General features: G+C 39.1%; 1 pseudogene; it reads right to left on the bottom strand.

Annotated features, from left to right (window-relative positions):
• Nucleotides 1–2,303: 2,303 nt before the first annotated feature.
• LOC122322931 lies at nt 2,304–13,677 on the bottom strand (annotated as a pseudogene).
• Between the last annotated feature and the right edge of the window lie 1,626 nt (nt 13,678–15,303).

The raw sequence follows: 15,303 nt of genomic DNA, 5'->3' as shown, positions 1-15,303 counted from the left end.
CAGCAGTATATTACTGGTTCTGTGAGAGCGAGAGGGTATGGGACTCAGCTCATGTCCTTCTCCAGCGGGCAATTTGGAGACACAAAGCTCAAGCTGACACTCATAGAGCTAACACGCTCATCTATCAACCAGGTGACCAGGTCTGGCTGTCCACCAGGCACATTCGTTTCCGACTGCCCTGCAAGAAGCTGAGTCCCCGGTACATAGGTCCCTTTCCTATCAGACGGCGCATTAATGAAGTCACGTACCAACTGCACTTGCCTAACCACTACCGTATGTCCTCCACCTTTCACGTTTCCCTATTGAAACCATATACTGATCCTCTTATTCCTCCCTCCACAGAGAACAAGGTACCCACCCCCTTTTTTGCTTCTTTGTATTTTCAATTTTAATACTGACCTTATACATAATTTTCTCTGACTCCAATCTTCCGTGATTTTAGTTATTTATTTAAATGTAACTGCTGATCCCTCTAGTTGTGATTTTTGTTTATTTTTATTTATTTATTTTTTTTAAATTTGGATCATTAACTATAATATTTCCTAGTTTTGACTTATCGTTCATTAGGAGTCTGGGTTGCTTAGTGACCTTTTTTGCCCAGAACAGACTCACGACACAACTGGGCTAGTCCAGGTCTTAGTCAGAGGCTACCCCATAGATCGCTTGCAGCCATTTCCTCAGACTCAAAAAGACAAAATTTTTTTTATGCGTTCCCTAAGTAATGGCATGCTAAGCCAGTTTGGTGGCCAGAAGTCAAGATCTCAAAAACGTGCCCCCGGCTCCATCCATTGATCGTTGATCTGACTCACCCTAGCACACCAACAATGCGGTAAACCTCAAAAGTCACTAACCTACTAGAAAAGTTATTTCAGACAATATTACAAGTTAACCAAGATTAATGTTTATTTTGCCAGGCAAGAATAGTTTCCAAATTGGTATAATTCATAGACATTTGCACAACTGATCAGCAGTACAAAAATAACACAAAACAAAATAAAACAAACTTAAAAGGGCATTCTACCTGGTCTTTAAAAAGTACATAGTGCGGTGTATGGGGACACACACCACACTACGGGCGATCTGGCTACAGAATTGCGCCTTGTTGTGTTTTGTCACTTTCCTTATATACTCAGACCAGACAAAGAGATCCCAAATGTAGTTGTATAAACCTTTTTGGTGTTTAGGTTTCCCGTGCTCCAGTGTCACACCTGGTTGGAACACTTTCAGAGACCCAAAGGAGGACACACCTCCTCCTCAACAGAACACCGTTCTTAATCTTCTCCATAATATAAGTAATTACTGTGAAATTGAGACCAATTCACCAATCGCACTGAGACCTTTCAAATGAGACCAAACATGAAAGTGAAGAACAATAGGTTCATAAGACAAATGACATATAATGCCTTATTGATAATGAACTTTAAACCAAGTCTTTTGGGCAGAAGAAGGGGAAGCAGGAAGAGTAGAGGTGAGGAGGGTGTCATAAAAGCAACAGGGGGGGGTGGTGTTGTTTACTCTCTTTTTGAAGTCCTTTTGTTCCTTTGGATATCCCTTCTCAGAGTAGTCTTATGGCATTTACAGGTTTTGATTCACCTCCTTACAGTTACACCCACTGAGCAGGCTCTGGTGATGGAATGAATGGCTGTTATTCCCCTGAGAAGGCTCAGTCGGAGAGCGAAGGGATCTGACATCCAGATTTCGTTCTAGATCATATCAGATGTTTGGGGTTAAGCCTGAACACCAAAAAGAGTGTGCTTTCTCCGGCTCAGAGGACCAATTATCTAGGCATGGTATGAGATTCGACCACGATGCAAGAACGAATGTCTCCTGCTCGAGTTGAGTTGATTCTCAGTCAAGAAAGTGAGAGAAGGGCAGTCACTCACTGTCAAGCAGTTTCAGAAGATGCTGGGTCTGATATCAGCTGCATCCAACTTGATACCCTCTGGCCTGCTTTACATGAGACCCTTACAAGGCAGCCTTGTGGAGAAGATCGGGCCAATTGCTCTTGTGTATGTTGGTCCTCCAAAGACAGGTCAGCCTGCATTAGGCAGACCATCAGTTGATGGATTGTTGAGACAATCTCGACTTGCTATTAGTCCTCTGGTCTCCCCTCATGGATGGGAATCAAGGCTCACTCCACAAGGAGAATGGCGACCTCAAAGTCCAATTTGGCAGGTGCCCTTGTATTGGACATCTGCAACGCTGCGGGTTGATCCACCCCCTCTACCTTCATCTGTTTTTATGGATAGGACGTTGGTATGACCTCAGGCTTTAGTCCTCTCATCCTAGTGGTTTATGTCAAATCATAGTTCCAAGTCCTTACCTTGTGTCTCTGGCAGCATGGGCATCTCGTTCCAGTAGTGTTTTATGCAGTTTGAGTTCATGAAAGGAACGTCTCCAGTTATGAATATAACCATGGTTCCTTGAGGAACAAGACAATGCGTCCTGTTGCCATACTTCTGGCATACCTTCCAGCGCATGAGTTTGAAGCTGACGCTGGCTTTGCCGTTCGTGCCCTTATTCTTTCCTGGTCGCTGACATAATGGACGTCATGCCCTTCCATTGAACAGATTCTACAGCGGATTCAGAGCGTGGTCATGCAGGAGGTGTTCCCATAGAATTTTGGGCGCAGTGTCTCGATTCCTCAAGGAACCATAATTATATTCATAACCTGGAGACATTTCTTTACACATATAGCTAATTCAGTGATGAATGAGAGTTTCTCTTTCGGTCATCTATTTTGTGTACCAAATATACTGTACCTCTTACTACCTCAAGCAACTCTCAAGTCTCTGGTTCTGTGAGTCCTTACATGATGGCTTTACTGGTGCTGTTAGGGTTATGTATTGACATTTTGCAACTTTGATCCTTCAGTTACAGCTTCCATCGGGTGCCAGGCTTTGTCAGCCTGATGAGAACGGAATGTTGGAGTTAAATGTTGACAGTTATGCACCTGTGGCCTTTTAGTTTCAGTTTGATTCTTGGTCATAACATGGCCTCCGTAGAATACTGATAGGGCCACCGAAGAATCTGAAGGAGTGAAGATTCTGACGCACAAGAAATGTGGCCAATTGTTTTCATTTACTGTATCTTGTCCTTTCCTCTATAAATAAAGTGACTTGCAAACTGAGCTTCGGAGGAGGCAAAGCAGGAGGAGGCAAAGCAGGGAAGGAGGCAGAAGGCGGGGGCCTGCCCGGCCCCCGGCCTCAGGCGGACTGAGATCCGTCTGGAGGCAAAAGGGATGTTAAGGAGAAACCTGCTTCTCTCCCGCTTGCAATCGACAGCAATCTTTGCAAGCCTTAAAATCCATAAAAACCTGTCTTGTGTTTTATTTCGCTTTGAGTTGATCCTTCCTGGTAAAGAGCCGTTTGAGTGAAATAGTCTCAACATTTACTTGGTCCTTCGAGCCGGATCCCAACACGACAGAGCGGAGGAGGAGGGATGAAGAGGAGCTGAGAGACAGTCTCTGGATCCAGAGCCAGGCAGTAGCTGCCTGCAAAATCCACCCGCGTGAATTCGAGGGGGGTCGGTGAATCTTCGTCTGGAAAAATCGACTTCTCCGGGCTGTCTGACGGGAGCCGTTGGAAGGACAACTCAACGCACTGATCAGGTGATATACGGTATTGTTTTTATGGCTGAAGTATGTGGATGAGACTGCAGTATAATAGGTACCGCCTCGAGTTCGTAGCCAGTGATTTGCCTGTTAAGGTGAAGGATCTGTATCGACAGTGAAGCCAAGATTACTAGCTGCTTTGGAAGCACAGTAATCTCGACAGACGAATTCTGTCGACCAATAGTCTGGGACATTGGTTTGTCGACAAAAGAAAAAATTGTTCTAAGCGCGCAGGGTATGAATGGTATGAATGTGTTGTATGAACGTCATTGTGAATCACTAGGATTTATGGTGAATAAGGTGGTTGTTGTGGTTTAGGAATAACACAACTGATATTTCTCCCCACTAGAAGGGAGTTGTGTTGTTCAAACATAAAAATTATATTGGGTTTGAGTCAAAATTGAAAAGTTGGTTTGTTCAGACGGCTGTATCCGCAGACAAATTAGTGTCTGTAGAAGCTTGGTGCAGTGGACGATCTGATCAGACGTGTGACTAATCGTTGACTCTTGCCAAAAAGCAAAAATGGGTGCAGGAAAAAGTAAATTAATGGGAGATCCAAAGTTTATGCATGCATATTCGGCAGACAGTGTGCGATATCTCAATGAGTGGAATAAAAATATGATTTCAGTGGTAAATTAGTCCAAAAGGGACTGCGTTCTCTTAATAAACAAAATAGAGGTTGATTTATCCTTAGCCAAGGGAAAAAAGGTTGATCTGTTGAAACTTCAATTAATTGAAGCGACGAAGTGGCAAGAGCAGGCTGATAAAAGACAGGTGGAAGTCGAAGAGAAAAAAAAGAGAGAAACAAGAAAGATTGGTTGCAGTGCAGAAAGAAAAAGAGCATAAAAAAGACCCCTTGAACTCCTCACACCTTTCATCAGAATCAGATTCCGTTTTTCCAGCCATCCAAGTGGCTAATCCACATTACGGTGTAGAGGACGATCGCAATAGATACCTTAATGCGTATCGCCCATGGTCAGACCAAGAACTTAAAGAGGCAGTAAATGCACTTGGTCCACTTGGAAATTTTACTGCATGGTTAGAGAATTTTCACCAACTGATACGTACGCATCGTTTAAATGGCCAAGAGATTGATAGAGTTGTGAGATTGGCTTTTAAATACGAATATGGCCAGGATAGGGGTAACTTCATGGGTCTAGATGACTAGGTGAGACCAATAATGACCCTCTAGATGACCCAGAAAATGACTCCGATCTAGGCGAGGCTGACAATGACCCCAAAACGGGCCTCAGCACAGGCACAGAAGTAGTGTTATGTCCAGGCTGTTCAGTAAACCTCCTGGGTAGGGACCTTATGTCCCCACTTCAAATTTCTATACACCCACTGAAAAGAATCTACTAAATTTGTTACCAGAACCAACACCCCCCAAAGACAGAAGTTAAAACTGACAGGGACCTACATGTGACTATGTATTACAAGCGAGACCAGGGGCCCGACCACGGCCTATTCAGAAAGATTTTCGAGGCTAGGCCCTCAACACGTGACATTGAGCACACTATACACAGACAGAAAAGGAAATGCTGTTTGCTCTGTGAAACTTTACAGCGAGGCACAGCGACTTTTTGAAGGTCAAGGCAGACCGCCACATTTATCTTTGTCTAAGGCAGATGAAGCAGCTAAACAAGCTGCACAAGGGAAGCTAGAGATATGTGAAATACATAAAGTAACATCATTAGAAACTCCATTAGACATGTCAGTGATACCAGACATGCAAAGGCAAGCATCAGCATCCGAGAAGCAGATGTGGTTAACAGGTGCACAAAATAGCAACAATTTTGACATATGGTAAACATGTGTCAACAGGAGGGATGGTGCATAGGGTTTTATGCACCAGGTGTTATGCACCAGGGTTTAATAACTACTAAAAAAAAAAAAAAATTGTGAATCTTGTTTGATCTGCTGTAAACATAACTGCAGACCTAAGAGAGTCAATTTCCAAAGCCAGACTACCTTTTCAGTTTATCCACATGGATTTTATTTAACTGACACCTTGCCAACAGTACAAATACTGTACGTTCAGTTTACCGCTGTGTGATGATGTGTGTGAGAAACCACAAGAGCAGCATACACTAGCAGAGTGGATGAACAAAATGTTGAAATTTAAAATGTTTGAAATGTTGTGAGAGCAAATGATCTGCCAGATATACCTCTGTCCCCACAGGCCTCAAAGAGTGAAACCAGGCGACAGCATCCTGATCAAAGTTATCCTGACCACACCGACTGCAGTTAAGATCGCTGAGAGATCTACGTGGATTCATCAAAGCCATTGCAAACTGCTAACACCTTGGGAGGACGCTGAGTAAGGGTGGAAGTCGGCCGGTATCAAAACCTTTGGCTGCTGAAGAAATCAACTAATCCCTTACTCCCAGCTATAGCGCCCCAATGGGAGCATGTGAGGCTGGAGAATTGCTCTAAACCTGACTGCAGCAGTGACGTCACACTGGTGGCCATAAGAGAGAGACGATTAAAGGGAACTGAAACTAATTGAATTTTGACTGGTTCACAGAACAACATGAACTAAAGACTCATCTTGATTTGAACATGTTTGTGCATGACCATGTTTAAGGGCAATGATTACTAAAATGATTAGCCAGACATTTCTCAGTTTTACCATACTTCTCACCAAGAGAGAAATGGAGAGTTTTGTATCATGTGTGTAGTCTCAGCTGTGACATGGCTGAGTGCTGATGTTATGATACAAAAGGTACACTGATAAGCTACAGTAGCCGTGCTGAGAACAAGAGGCACCGTTTTATTTCATTCTTCCTTTTCAGTTTATTTTCACATTTCCTCCTATGTTCAAGCTTTAAATTTTGTATTGTATACATTATGATTAAGATGCAAGCCTTACAGGTGATCGCCCAGGTAACATTTTGGGGGTCGGTTGGGAATTTTTCCTCAGATACTGGGGTTTTCGCCCAACCTTGCTGTTTAAAGTAAGCATCGACTATGTAATCAAGTAATTAGTAGAGATGTAGTTCAATATGCATATGCTTTATTATGTTATTTTTCAGGTGCTAAACGTCAAACAGGAGGGATATGTTAGGGTTATGTATTGACATTTTGCAACTTTGATCCTTCAGTTACAGCTTCCATCGGGTGCCAGGCTTTGTCAGCCTGATGAGAACGGAATGTTGGAGTTAAATGTTGACAGTTATGCACCTGTGGCCTTTTAGTTTCAGTTTGATTCTTGGTCATAACATGGCCTCCGTAGAATACTGATAGGGCCACCGGAAGAATCTGAAGGAGTGAAGATTCTGACGCACAAGAAATGTGGCCAATTGTTTTCATTTACTGTATCTTGTCCTTTCCTCTATAAATAAAGTGACTTGCAAACTGAGCTTCGGAGGAGGCAAAGCAGGAGGAGGCAAAGCAGGGAAGGAGGCAGAAGGCGGGGGCCTGCCCGGCCCCCGGCCTCAGGCGGACTGAGATCCGTCTGGAGGCAAAAGGGATGTTAAGGAGAAACCTGCTTCTCTCCCGCTTGCAATCGACAGCAATCTTTGCAAGCCTTAAAATCCATAAAAACCTGTCTTGTGTTTTATTTCGCTTTGAGTTGATCCTTCCTGGTAAAGAGCCGTTTGAGTGAAATAGTCTCAACAGTGCGGACTTCTGAAATTCACCTCAAGCTACATTGTGCCTGTTTTCCTGCCTAATCCTTCCTCTAGATCTGCCGCCACTGTGCTCAAGTCTGCTGCCATCTCAAACAGTCTCAGTGGTCATCCTTCCTGCCCATATTGTTGTCTGCCCCTTTGTTTGAACTCATTCAATCTTAACTCTCTCTGTGGTTTACCATAAGTAATGGTTAAACGATTACAGCAATATACTTTAGCATTAAGAAATATTTCAAAACAAATTGACAGCAGAAAAATTACAAAACAAAATTACATTCTTTTAATGTGATAAGCATAATGCCATTAAATTGAACTCAAAGAATCAAAACATTCCACAGATTCGGTATTTATAAATAAGGGTTTGTGCACATTTGTACATCTATAAAGTTGTTCAGACACTTTCAGCATGTTACTGTTATACATTTCAATGTCAATGCAAACACATGGTATGTACATGGTAGAACCAAACTCACAAGATTGCATTGCTGTATCAGTTACTTAAATGTAGTCTATTAAAAGTCTGTGTTCAGAATAAAGTTGTTCTGTCTTTAATAATTTGTGTGGCATTTTTTTTTAATTTTATGAATCACAGAACTTCATTGTATTCTTCCAATAACACGTTGCTTTGTATTTTGTTCAGGCTTAAGCAGAATTATATAAAATTTAGGTGCAAATATGCAAAGTAACAAACCAAAGCTTGAAGCTAAAATGGCAAATATCTCCACAGCTACAGTAAATTTTCCTGGAGAGGTGACATAAGCTGGTATGAATGTGATCCATACAGCACAAAATATGAGCATACTGAATGTGATTAATTTGGCTTCATTAAAGTTATCAGGCAGTGTGTGAGAGCCAGAAAGCCAGAATGAAGCACAAAACAGCCAGTAGGCCAATATAACCCAGCACAGCCCAAAACCTATTGTAGAACCCAAACTGCACTCAAGAATTATCTTTTCCTTGTAATATTTCATATTTTTGTGGGGAAATGGAGGTGATATTGTTAGCCATATCACACAGATAAGAACCTGTATAAGTGTAAAGGAAAGAACACTGAGTCGTTGTTGTACAGGCCCAAACCATTTCATGACATTACTTCCTGGAAGTGTAGCCCTGAAGGCCATTAACACCACTAGTGTTTTTCCCAAAACACAGGAGATACAGAGAACAAAAGTGATCCCAAATGCTGTGTGACGCAACATGCAGGACCACTCTGTGGGCCGACCAATGAAAGTAAGTGAACAGAGGAAACACAAAGTCAATGAGAAGAGCAGCAGGAAACTCAGCTCTGAGTTGTTGGCTTTTACTATGGGGGTATCCTTCTTTCTGTAAAACAGGGTGGCCACCAGCACAGTTAATCCAACCCCAAGCAGTGAGAATATGACTAACACTATACCCATAACTTCTGTAAAGGACAGAAACTCCACAGCCTTTAGCACGCATTCATTTTTCTCAACATTAGACCAGTATTCCCCTGGACACTGCTTGCAGTTATTTGAATCTAGAAAGGATGTCAAAATGACTAGTTAGAGACAAAGGGAGCAATTTTATCAGACAAAAATAAGGGAAATTTTTATTTGAAACTGTAGAAATGGGTTGAAAGTTACCTGTCTCATTACTGATTTCTCCTTCTGCACATGGAATACAGTCATAACAGCAGATAGGTCTTCCTTTCTGTGCAGCCTTCCTTGTACCGGGAGGACAGCTCTCACTGCACACGGACCTTGGCTTCTACATGTGTTTATATATTCAAATATTTATATTGAATCTGAAGAATGAAGATTAATTTAATATTGACTATGAATTAAAATTATGTAAATTTAACAGTCAAATCATATTTTGGAGGTAGGGTGCAATAAACATTACTAAAAATAGTATAGGCAGACATTTCATAAGTTCTGACGAGAAAAGGAATAGTTGCAATTAATCTCTAAACAATTCTAGATGTATATAACTTTCTTTTTTTCAGACAACAAATAGTCATCAAAAGTTAGATATTTTGAAAAAAATTGTAACCAAGTTTTGGGTCACCATTGACATTCATGGAAGTTCAAAGCATCTTGCTTTGTGTTCTCTAGAACAAAGAAATTCATACAGGTTTGGAACTACTTAAAGGTATGTAAATGATGATAGAATTTCAATTTTTAAAGCACATCTGCTTTTTGAGTTGGTTATGAATGAGTTGATACGATTGGCCTGCATTGACTTCTGTCTTTACTGACTCAAAAAAAAAAAAAAAAAGATTCCAGCCAAGTTGCAACAGCAGCACAGGAATTAACTGCATTAATAAATGTCATAATTGCTATGTTGTCCATCCAAACTGACACATGCTTACCCTGGATGATAACTTCACAGAGCCAGTAACTTGAGGTCAACATCGTATCCAGGACTCTGATATACATATGTTGGATACATCTGCTTACTAAATGCCTCAATACTTGTTCGGGAGGGAACCTCTGCATGTGAGCTGAGCTGAGCAAAGGCCTTGCTGCCTAGTAGCACACGAACCAGGACAGGGAGTAACTGAGGTAACTTTATATGTGGAAAAGGATGAAGGTTGCGACTACAATGTTTCCATTGCCAGGCTCTTACAAGAAGTGCATAAAAACCATCCACCAAAGCTGGTCATGGTCCAAACTTCAGCAGCAATCATGAGTGTCTTATCGACCATATTAAAAATATACAAGCAAAAAAAAGTACATAAAAAAAATAAAAGGAACTCCCTTGTTAGAGAGTTGTCTTCTGAAAATGTTTCTAGCTGTTTGTGTAAGCACACAGGGGAACTCTCATACACTTATTGGTGTATATAAGAAAGAAAATGAAAAGAAATGTGAAAGTCCCAGACAAATCACTTTGTTCCAAAGAACAATTCTAAATGAGTACTGATGAGTACTGACTAAATGTCTAGGTAATGCTGCACAAGATCCAATTCTACAGTTCTAGTTGGCTTTTCTAGTAAAAATTATCAGGGGTGATAGGGGCTCCCAATATGAAACAGTTAAAGTGTTAAGTGGCAAGTTAAAGTTAAGTTAAAGTGGCAAGCAGTTTCCTACTGACTTCTGGGGCCCTGAGTAAAACTCTGTCTGATATCTTATATTAATGCATTCATAAAAACTCCAAAATGATGCCAACTATTTAAATTGTTCTTTCAGCTTGCATACATTGTGTAAAGCTAGGATTAGCACTAGTTTGTAACACTTTATTTTGATAGTTCATTTTAGACATTCTATAAGACAACTATAAGTAACTCTGCAATGTCATGTCAACTGAATTTAATGAACTTTTTAGTAGACTGTCTCCTTAAAGTGATAGTTTACAAAAAAATTAATTACATTTGCCATTAATTTTCTCATCCTGAGGCCATCCAAGATGCTGGGTGACGTTTTGTTCTTCAGTACAGTAATTTTTTTAATGAAAAGTGAGGTCTTTTTAAATAAAAATGGCTACATACATACATGCATGGAATACAAAAATAATACTCCAACAAAATGTTTAGGTTTTATAAAGTGAAATAATATTAGAAAAGTTATTATTAACATTTAGAATCCATATAATCCAAGCCTCAGGCAAACAGGGAAATCTGTTTAATTTCCATTAGCTAGTTCTTTCATGTTGAGTTAAATTTGTTAATTTTACACCTTCATTCAAGCACTTGGTTAACTTGCATATCACCAGCTTATCACCAAGGACCAATTTTAGTTAAAATCATTACTTTTCTACAGAAGAAAAAGTTGCTTACATGTAAGATGGCCTGAGGTGAATTAACAGCAAATATTTACTTCTGGGTGAACCATGCACTTAATATTTACTCACCCTGCATAGGTTTTTCAGGTTTTTTGAAGTGTGGATCTGTATAATTTTATATATACTGTATGTATGTGTGTGTGTGTGTATATATATAATATATATATATATATATATATATATATATATATATATATATATATATATATATATATATATATGTGCATGTGTGTGTGTGTGTGTGTGTGCGCACCTGGGTTCACTCATCACAGGCTGATCGGTTGCAGCTGCGATTCCCCTCTGACTTGAAAAGGCCACAAGGCACACCAGAGGGGTGAGTATGAACTCCGTACAAGCTAACAGTAATATCCTATTTCTTGCGTTTACTTGAGACAACAGCATGTGACCGATCAGCCACCACCCCAAAGCACGGACTCACTGCACCACAACGACTACGAGAATCTGGAGAGCACTGCAGCACCTGTCACGTCTTGGGACTATCATTCTCACTTGTATTTGTTATCATTTCTAATAAATCCACCCTCTGGGGTATTTATTTTGAGCTCTATCTTGCCGTGTGTTTTTTCACCCTGCCACAATTGTTTTGTGATATTTAATCTCCAACAGCAATGTGAACTTCTATAAACATCTATTTGGTCATTAACTTTTAAATGCATCATTATATTGATAATAAGCAGTTCTCCCCATGACTGAAACATCAATAAGCTACTTGTTTTGTCCACTTTTAGGCAGATGTTACAATCACTTCACACAAGCTGAGACAAAACAAAGCAAAACCGGAGGCAGCCAGTTCAAAACAACAGACATTCTGTGACACCAGCAGCTTACAATATCATCTTGCTGTGATGATGGGTGCCAGAATATATGTAGTGGAGGCTTTAATTAGATTTTTTTTCACATACATAATACCACTACCAGAAAAAAAAATGCTGACAACTGTGGTAAAATTATATTAAACGAGCAGACTTGAAAAGAAATGATAGTCAAAACTGTTTATGATACATCTTTTTAGAAAAGGTTAAAGTATTGTATTTTGTTGTTATGGGTGCATCTAAAGATTTGTTATGCATCGCACTAAGTTAAGTCCTGTGTGAAATAATCTTTGTGTGCATGTGTTTAAAACAACAAATCAATGATTTATATGCTTAATCATTTGTAGGTGTGTATATATAATGATTAATTGCGGCTGGGATAATAATGTAGCTGTAAAAATAGTGGCCTGCCAAGTTTGAAGTATGTGTATAAAGATTAAAAATAATGTCAATAATGTGTTTAAAATGTGTTAAAGTTTTTAAAAACAGTCATAGTCCAGGACAGTGAGGGACCTTATATAAGCAGGTAAATGTGATTTTTTCAGTTACTGTAAAAAAAAAAAAAAAGTTAACAGACTTAATTACTAGAATGTCTAACTATACTAACTGCCATAAGATAAATGCATAAATATTGTTAAAAAGTTGTTAGCCATGTGTATCATTACTTCTTGTTTTTTTTCTCGCTTAAGATAATAAAGTTATGTGATCTCCTAGCTCATGTTGATGAATTGAATAGCAAAGGTTTAACTCATAACTAAAAGCATATTTTAGACTCAAATTATAGTTATACAGCACACAAAACTAAACTATTTTGAATAGTGACTAGTTACCTCCAGCTGTCCTCCAGCCCAGATTATGTTTTCAGTGTTGAGAAGAAAGCGCTGGTCAGGGGAAGTGAGGCGTCATAGTATCCTACTGATTTAAATTCGATGGATCCATCTGAATTCTGCTGCCAATTGACAACTTCATATTGGGCTACTGCTCCACCAGTGTTGTCAAACCATACACTATCCCCTGTATTTAAGATGAAATGAACCTTTTTCAGGGCCTCAACCACCTAGTTAAATCAAATGTATGTGTGTGTACGAGAGAAAAGAGAGCGTTAATCATTGAGATGTATGTTCCTCTCTTTGTCTCCCTTTCAAACAATCTGTCTTTTATCTTTACCTGCTGTGGTTGTATTGTCAGGCCTTTTTCACAACTTTCTTGTTCTTTTACACTTAAGTAGATTGTGTAGTGAATGAGCCACAGCATAAATTGCTTTGTAAACATAGCTTAGAAATCTTTGCTCAGGCACATCTTCTTTGTGGTTTTTTAATGCAAGCAGATCCTCATATATGCTGCAACTTAGTGCATACTGGAGAAGAATTTCCCCAGTCTGTAAGCATGTTAAAGTGGTTTCCCAGAATGCTTTTGTGACATAATCTGAAAAACCTTCAATATCACTTTTTCTCACTGCAAACCCCAGTGAACCTCCCAGGACATGGAAACTGTTTGGAGTAATCAAACCCTTAACAGTTATCCATGATTTCACACCAATCATTTGGAGGCCTGTAATGTTCTGAATAATTAATTCATCAACAAGTAAGCCCATCTCAAGAAGTGAAGCAAATGCAACAATCACTTTTGCTGTGCCTTTTTTAATTGTGTCTACCACTTTCTTGAGTTTTTCTGTCTCTGTTCGGGAGAATTTCACAGAGTACTCCACACAAATTCCCTCTTCTTGGGCTAATTTTAGAAATATAGCCATTCCATAGTTTCCATAATCATTGTCACTGTTCACAGCTCCAATCCAAGACCAGCCTAAATGTTTGACAATGTATGCAAGTGCTCTGCTTTGGTGGTAATCACTAGCCATGGTCCTAAAGAAATAGGGGTAATCTTTCCTATCACTGAGACAGTCAGCATCTAAGCTGGAGTGACTTATCTAAGAGAAAACAAAACAAAAGGTAAAAAATAAATACATGAAACAGTCATCAAAACACTTCATTGTATTGAATAAGCTGTACAGTTATTCCTTACCACTGGAATTTTAAAAGGTCCCGTAGTTCTGGACAGAATCACTGTGGCTAAAGATTCTGTTTCTCCTATGATAGCATGTATTGGAAACTGTCCATTGCATCTATTTCCTGCAGCATACACTCTGACCATTCAATAATGCCATAATAGCACTTATGGTAGACAGTCTTGAACCACAGGTATCATAGATTTGATAACCAATAGAAACATTTGGGAGCAAATGTTTACTTCTGTTAATCTCTCAATGGCAAAGATCGTCATTTGAGCCAGTGAAAATCTCTCAGATTCACACTATGAAATTACATTTTAAATCAATTGGCTAAATAGCAATTAAATTAACAAACAGATACATCAATTGGAAAAGTGAAGAATATAATTTGCATTTACTTTACTTTCTCTGCCCTACATATATCGTAAACAGTAAAAACAGTAAGTACATTATCTGCAAAAATATTTAAATTTTAACAAACCTTGAGCATGATAATAGCTGAGGTTTTTTTGCTTAAACATAAATGAAGATAAGGTTTCTTTTGCTGTGGACTGGAAAAGTAAGTGCCAATTGTTATGTCTCCATCCTTGGAAAATAGTGGGTACTTAGGGTCTCCCATCAATCGCAAATGGAGTTACCTGCTTTGGTTTGAAGTTGCTGCAAAGCAAAAGTATGTAAAAAGAGAAGCATCTCAGATGTTGAGCTCAGCTGTGGCTGCCAATGACTTGATACAGCACTTGAATTTTTATATGCATAATTAGTATGGATGAACAGCCAGTGACATCATAGGGCAGGACTGATTTGTTTGACAGATTTAAGGTAATTTTCAAGTTGACATAAGGTACTATAATGTAAAGTGCTCTGACACATACGTGTGCTAACAGATAACCTACTTGTGCCATTTAATGGAGGTGATTAATGCAGTGAATTTATGCATACACTACAGGTGTAATCTCAATCTGTAAATTATTTCCAACAATGGCTGTTTTATTTTGAGATCCATCTTTTCACACACAAATACTACAAAATATTTAAATGTCTCCAGATGGAGAACTTTTACAATTCGGAACACCAGGATATTTGAACTTATTTTATTTTCAGGAAACATATATGCATGTAGCCTTTGAAGGGCAGTACAAAAAATAAATAAATAAACAAATAAATTACTTAATTAGCCAATTTTGTATGTAATTAATATTGCAGAGTGAACCATCCCATCATTTCAAAGTCTCTGTTTTGCTTAGATTTGCTTAGTTTTGCTTAACACTAAAACAGTGTCTGCAGTGTTTTTCTCTGTTTTTTTCTCTCTGGGTCTCTGTTTTTGAGATTGGAAAATGCTGAAGTAATGTCAACAATGCAAACTATTATGCAGCAGAAATATATTACTATTGTTTAATTCTAATAGTAAATGCCATTTTGTTTGTTCCTCCCAAAAGTTTAATTTTCAATAATTGAAAGATAAAATGTAAATTAATG

The sequence above is a fragment of the Puntigrus tetrazona genome, chromosome 18, assembly GCF_018831695.1.
Source record: "Puntigrus tetrazona isolate hp1 chromosome 18, ASM1883169v1, whole genome shotgun sequence".
Classification (NCBI taxonomy): domain Eukaryota; kingdom Metazoa; phylum Chordata; class Actinopteri; order Cypriniformes; family Cyprinidae; genus Puntigrus; species Puntigrus tetrazona.
The sequence above is the reverse complement of the archived record's forward strand: the minus strand, read 5'-3'. Positions and strand labels throughout refer to the sequence as shown.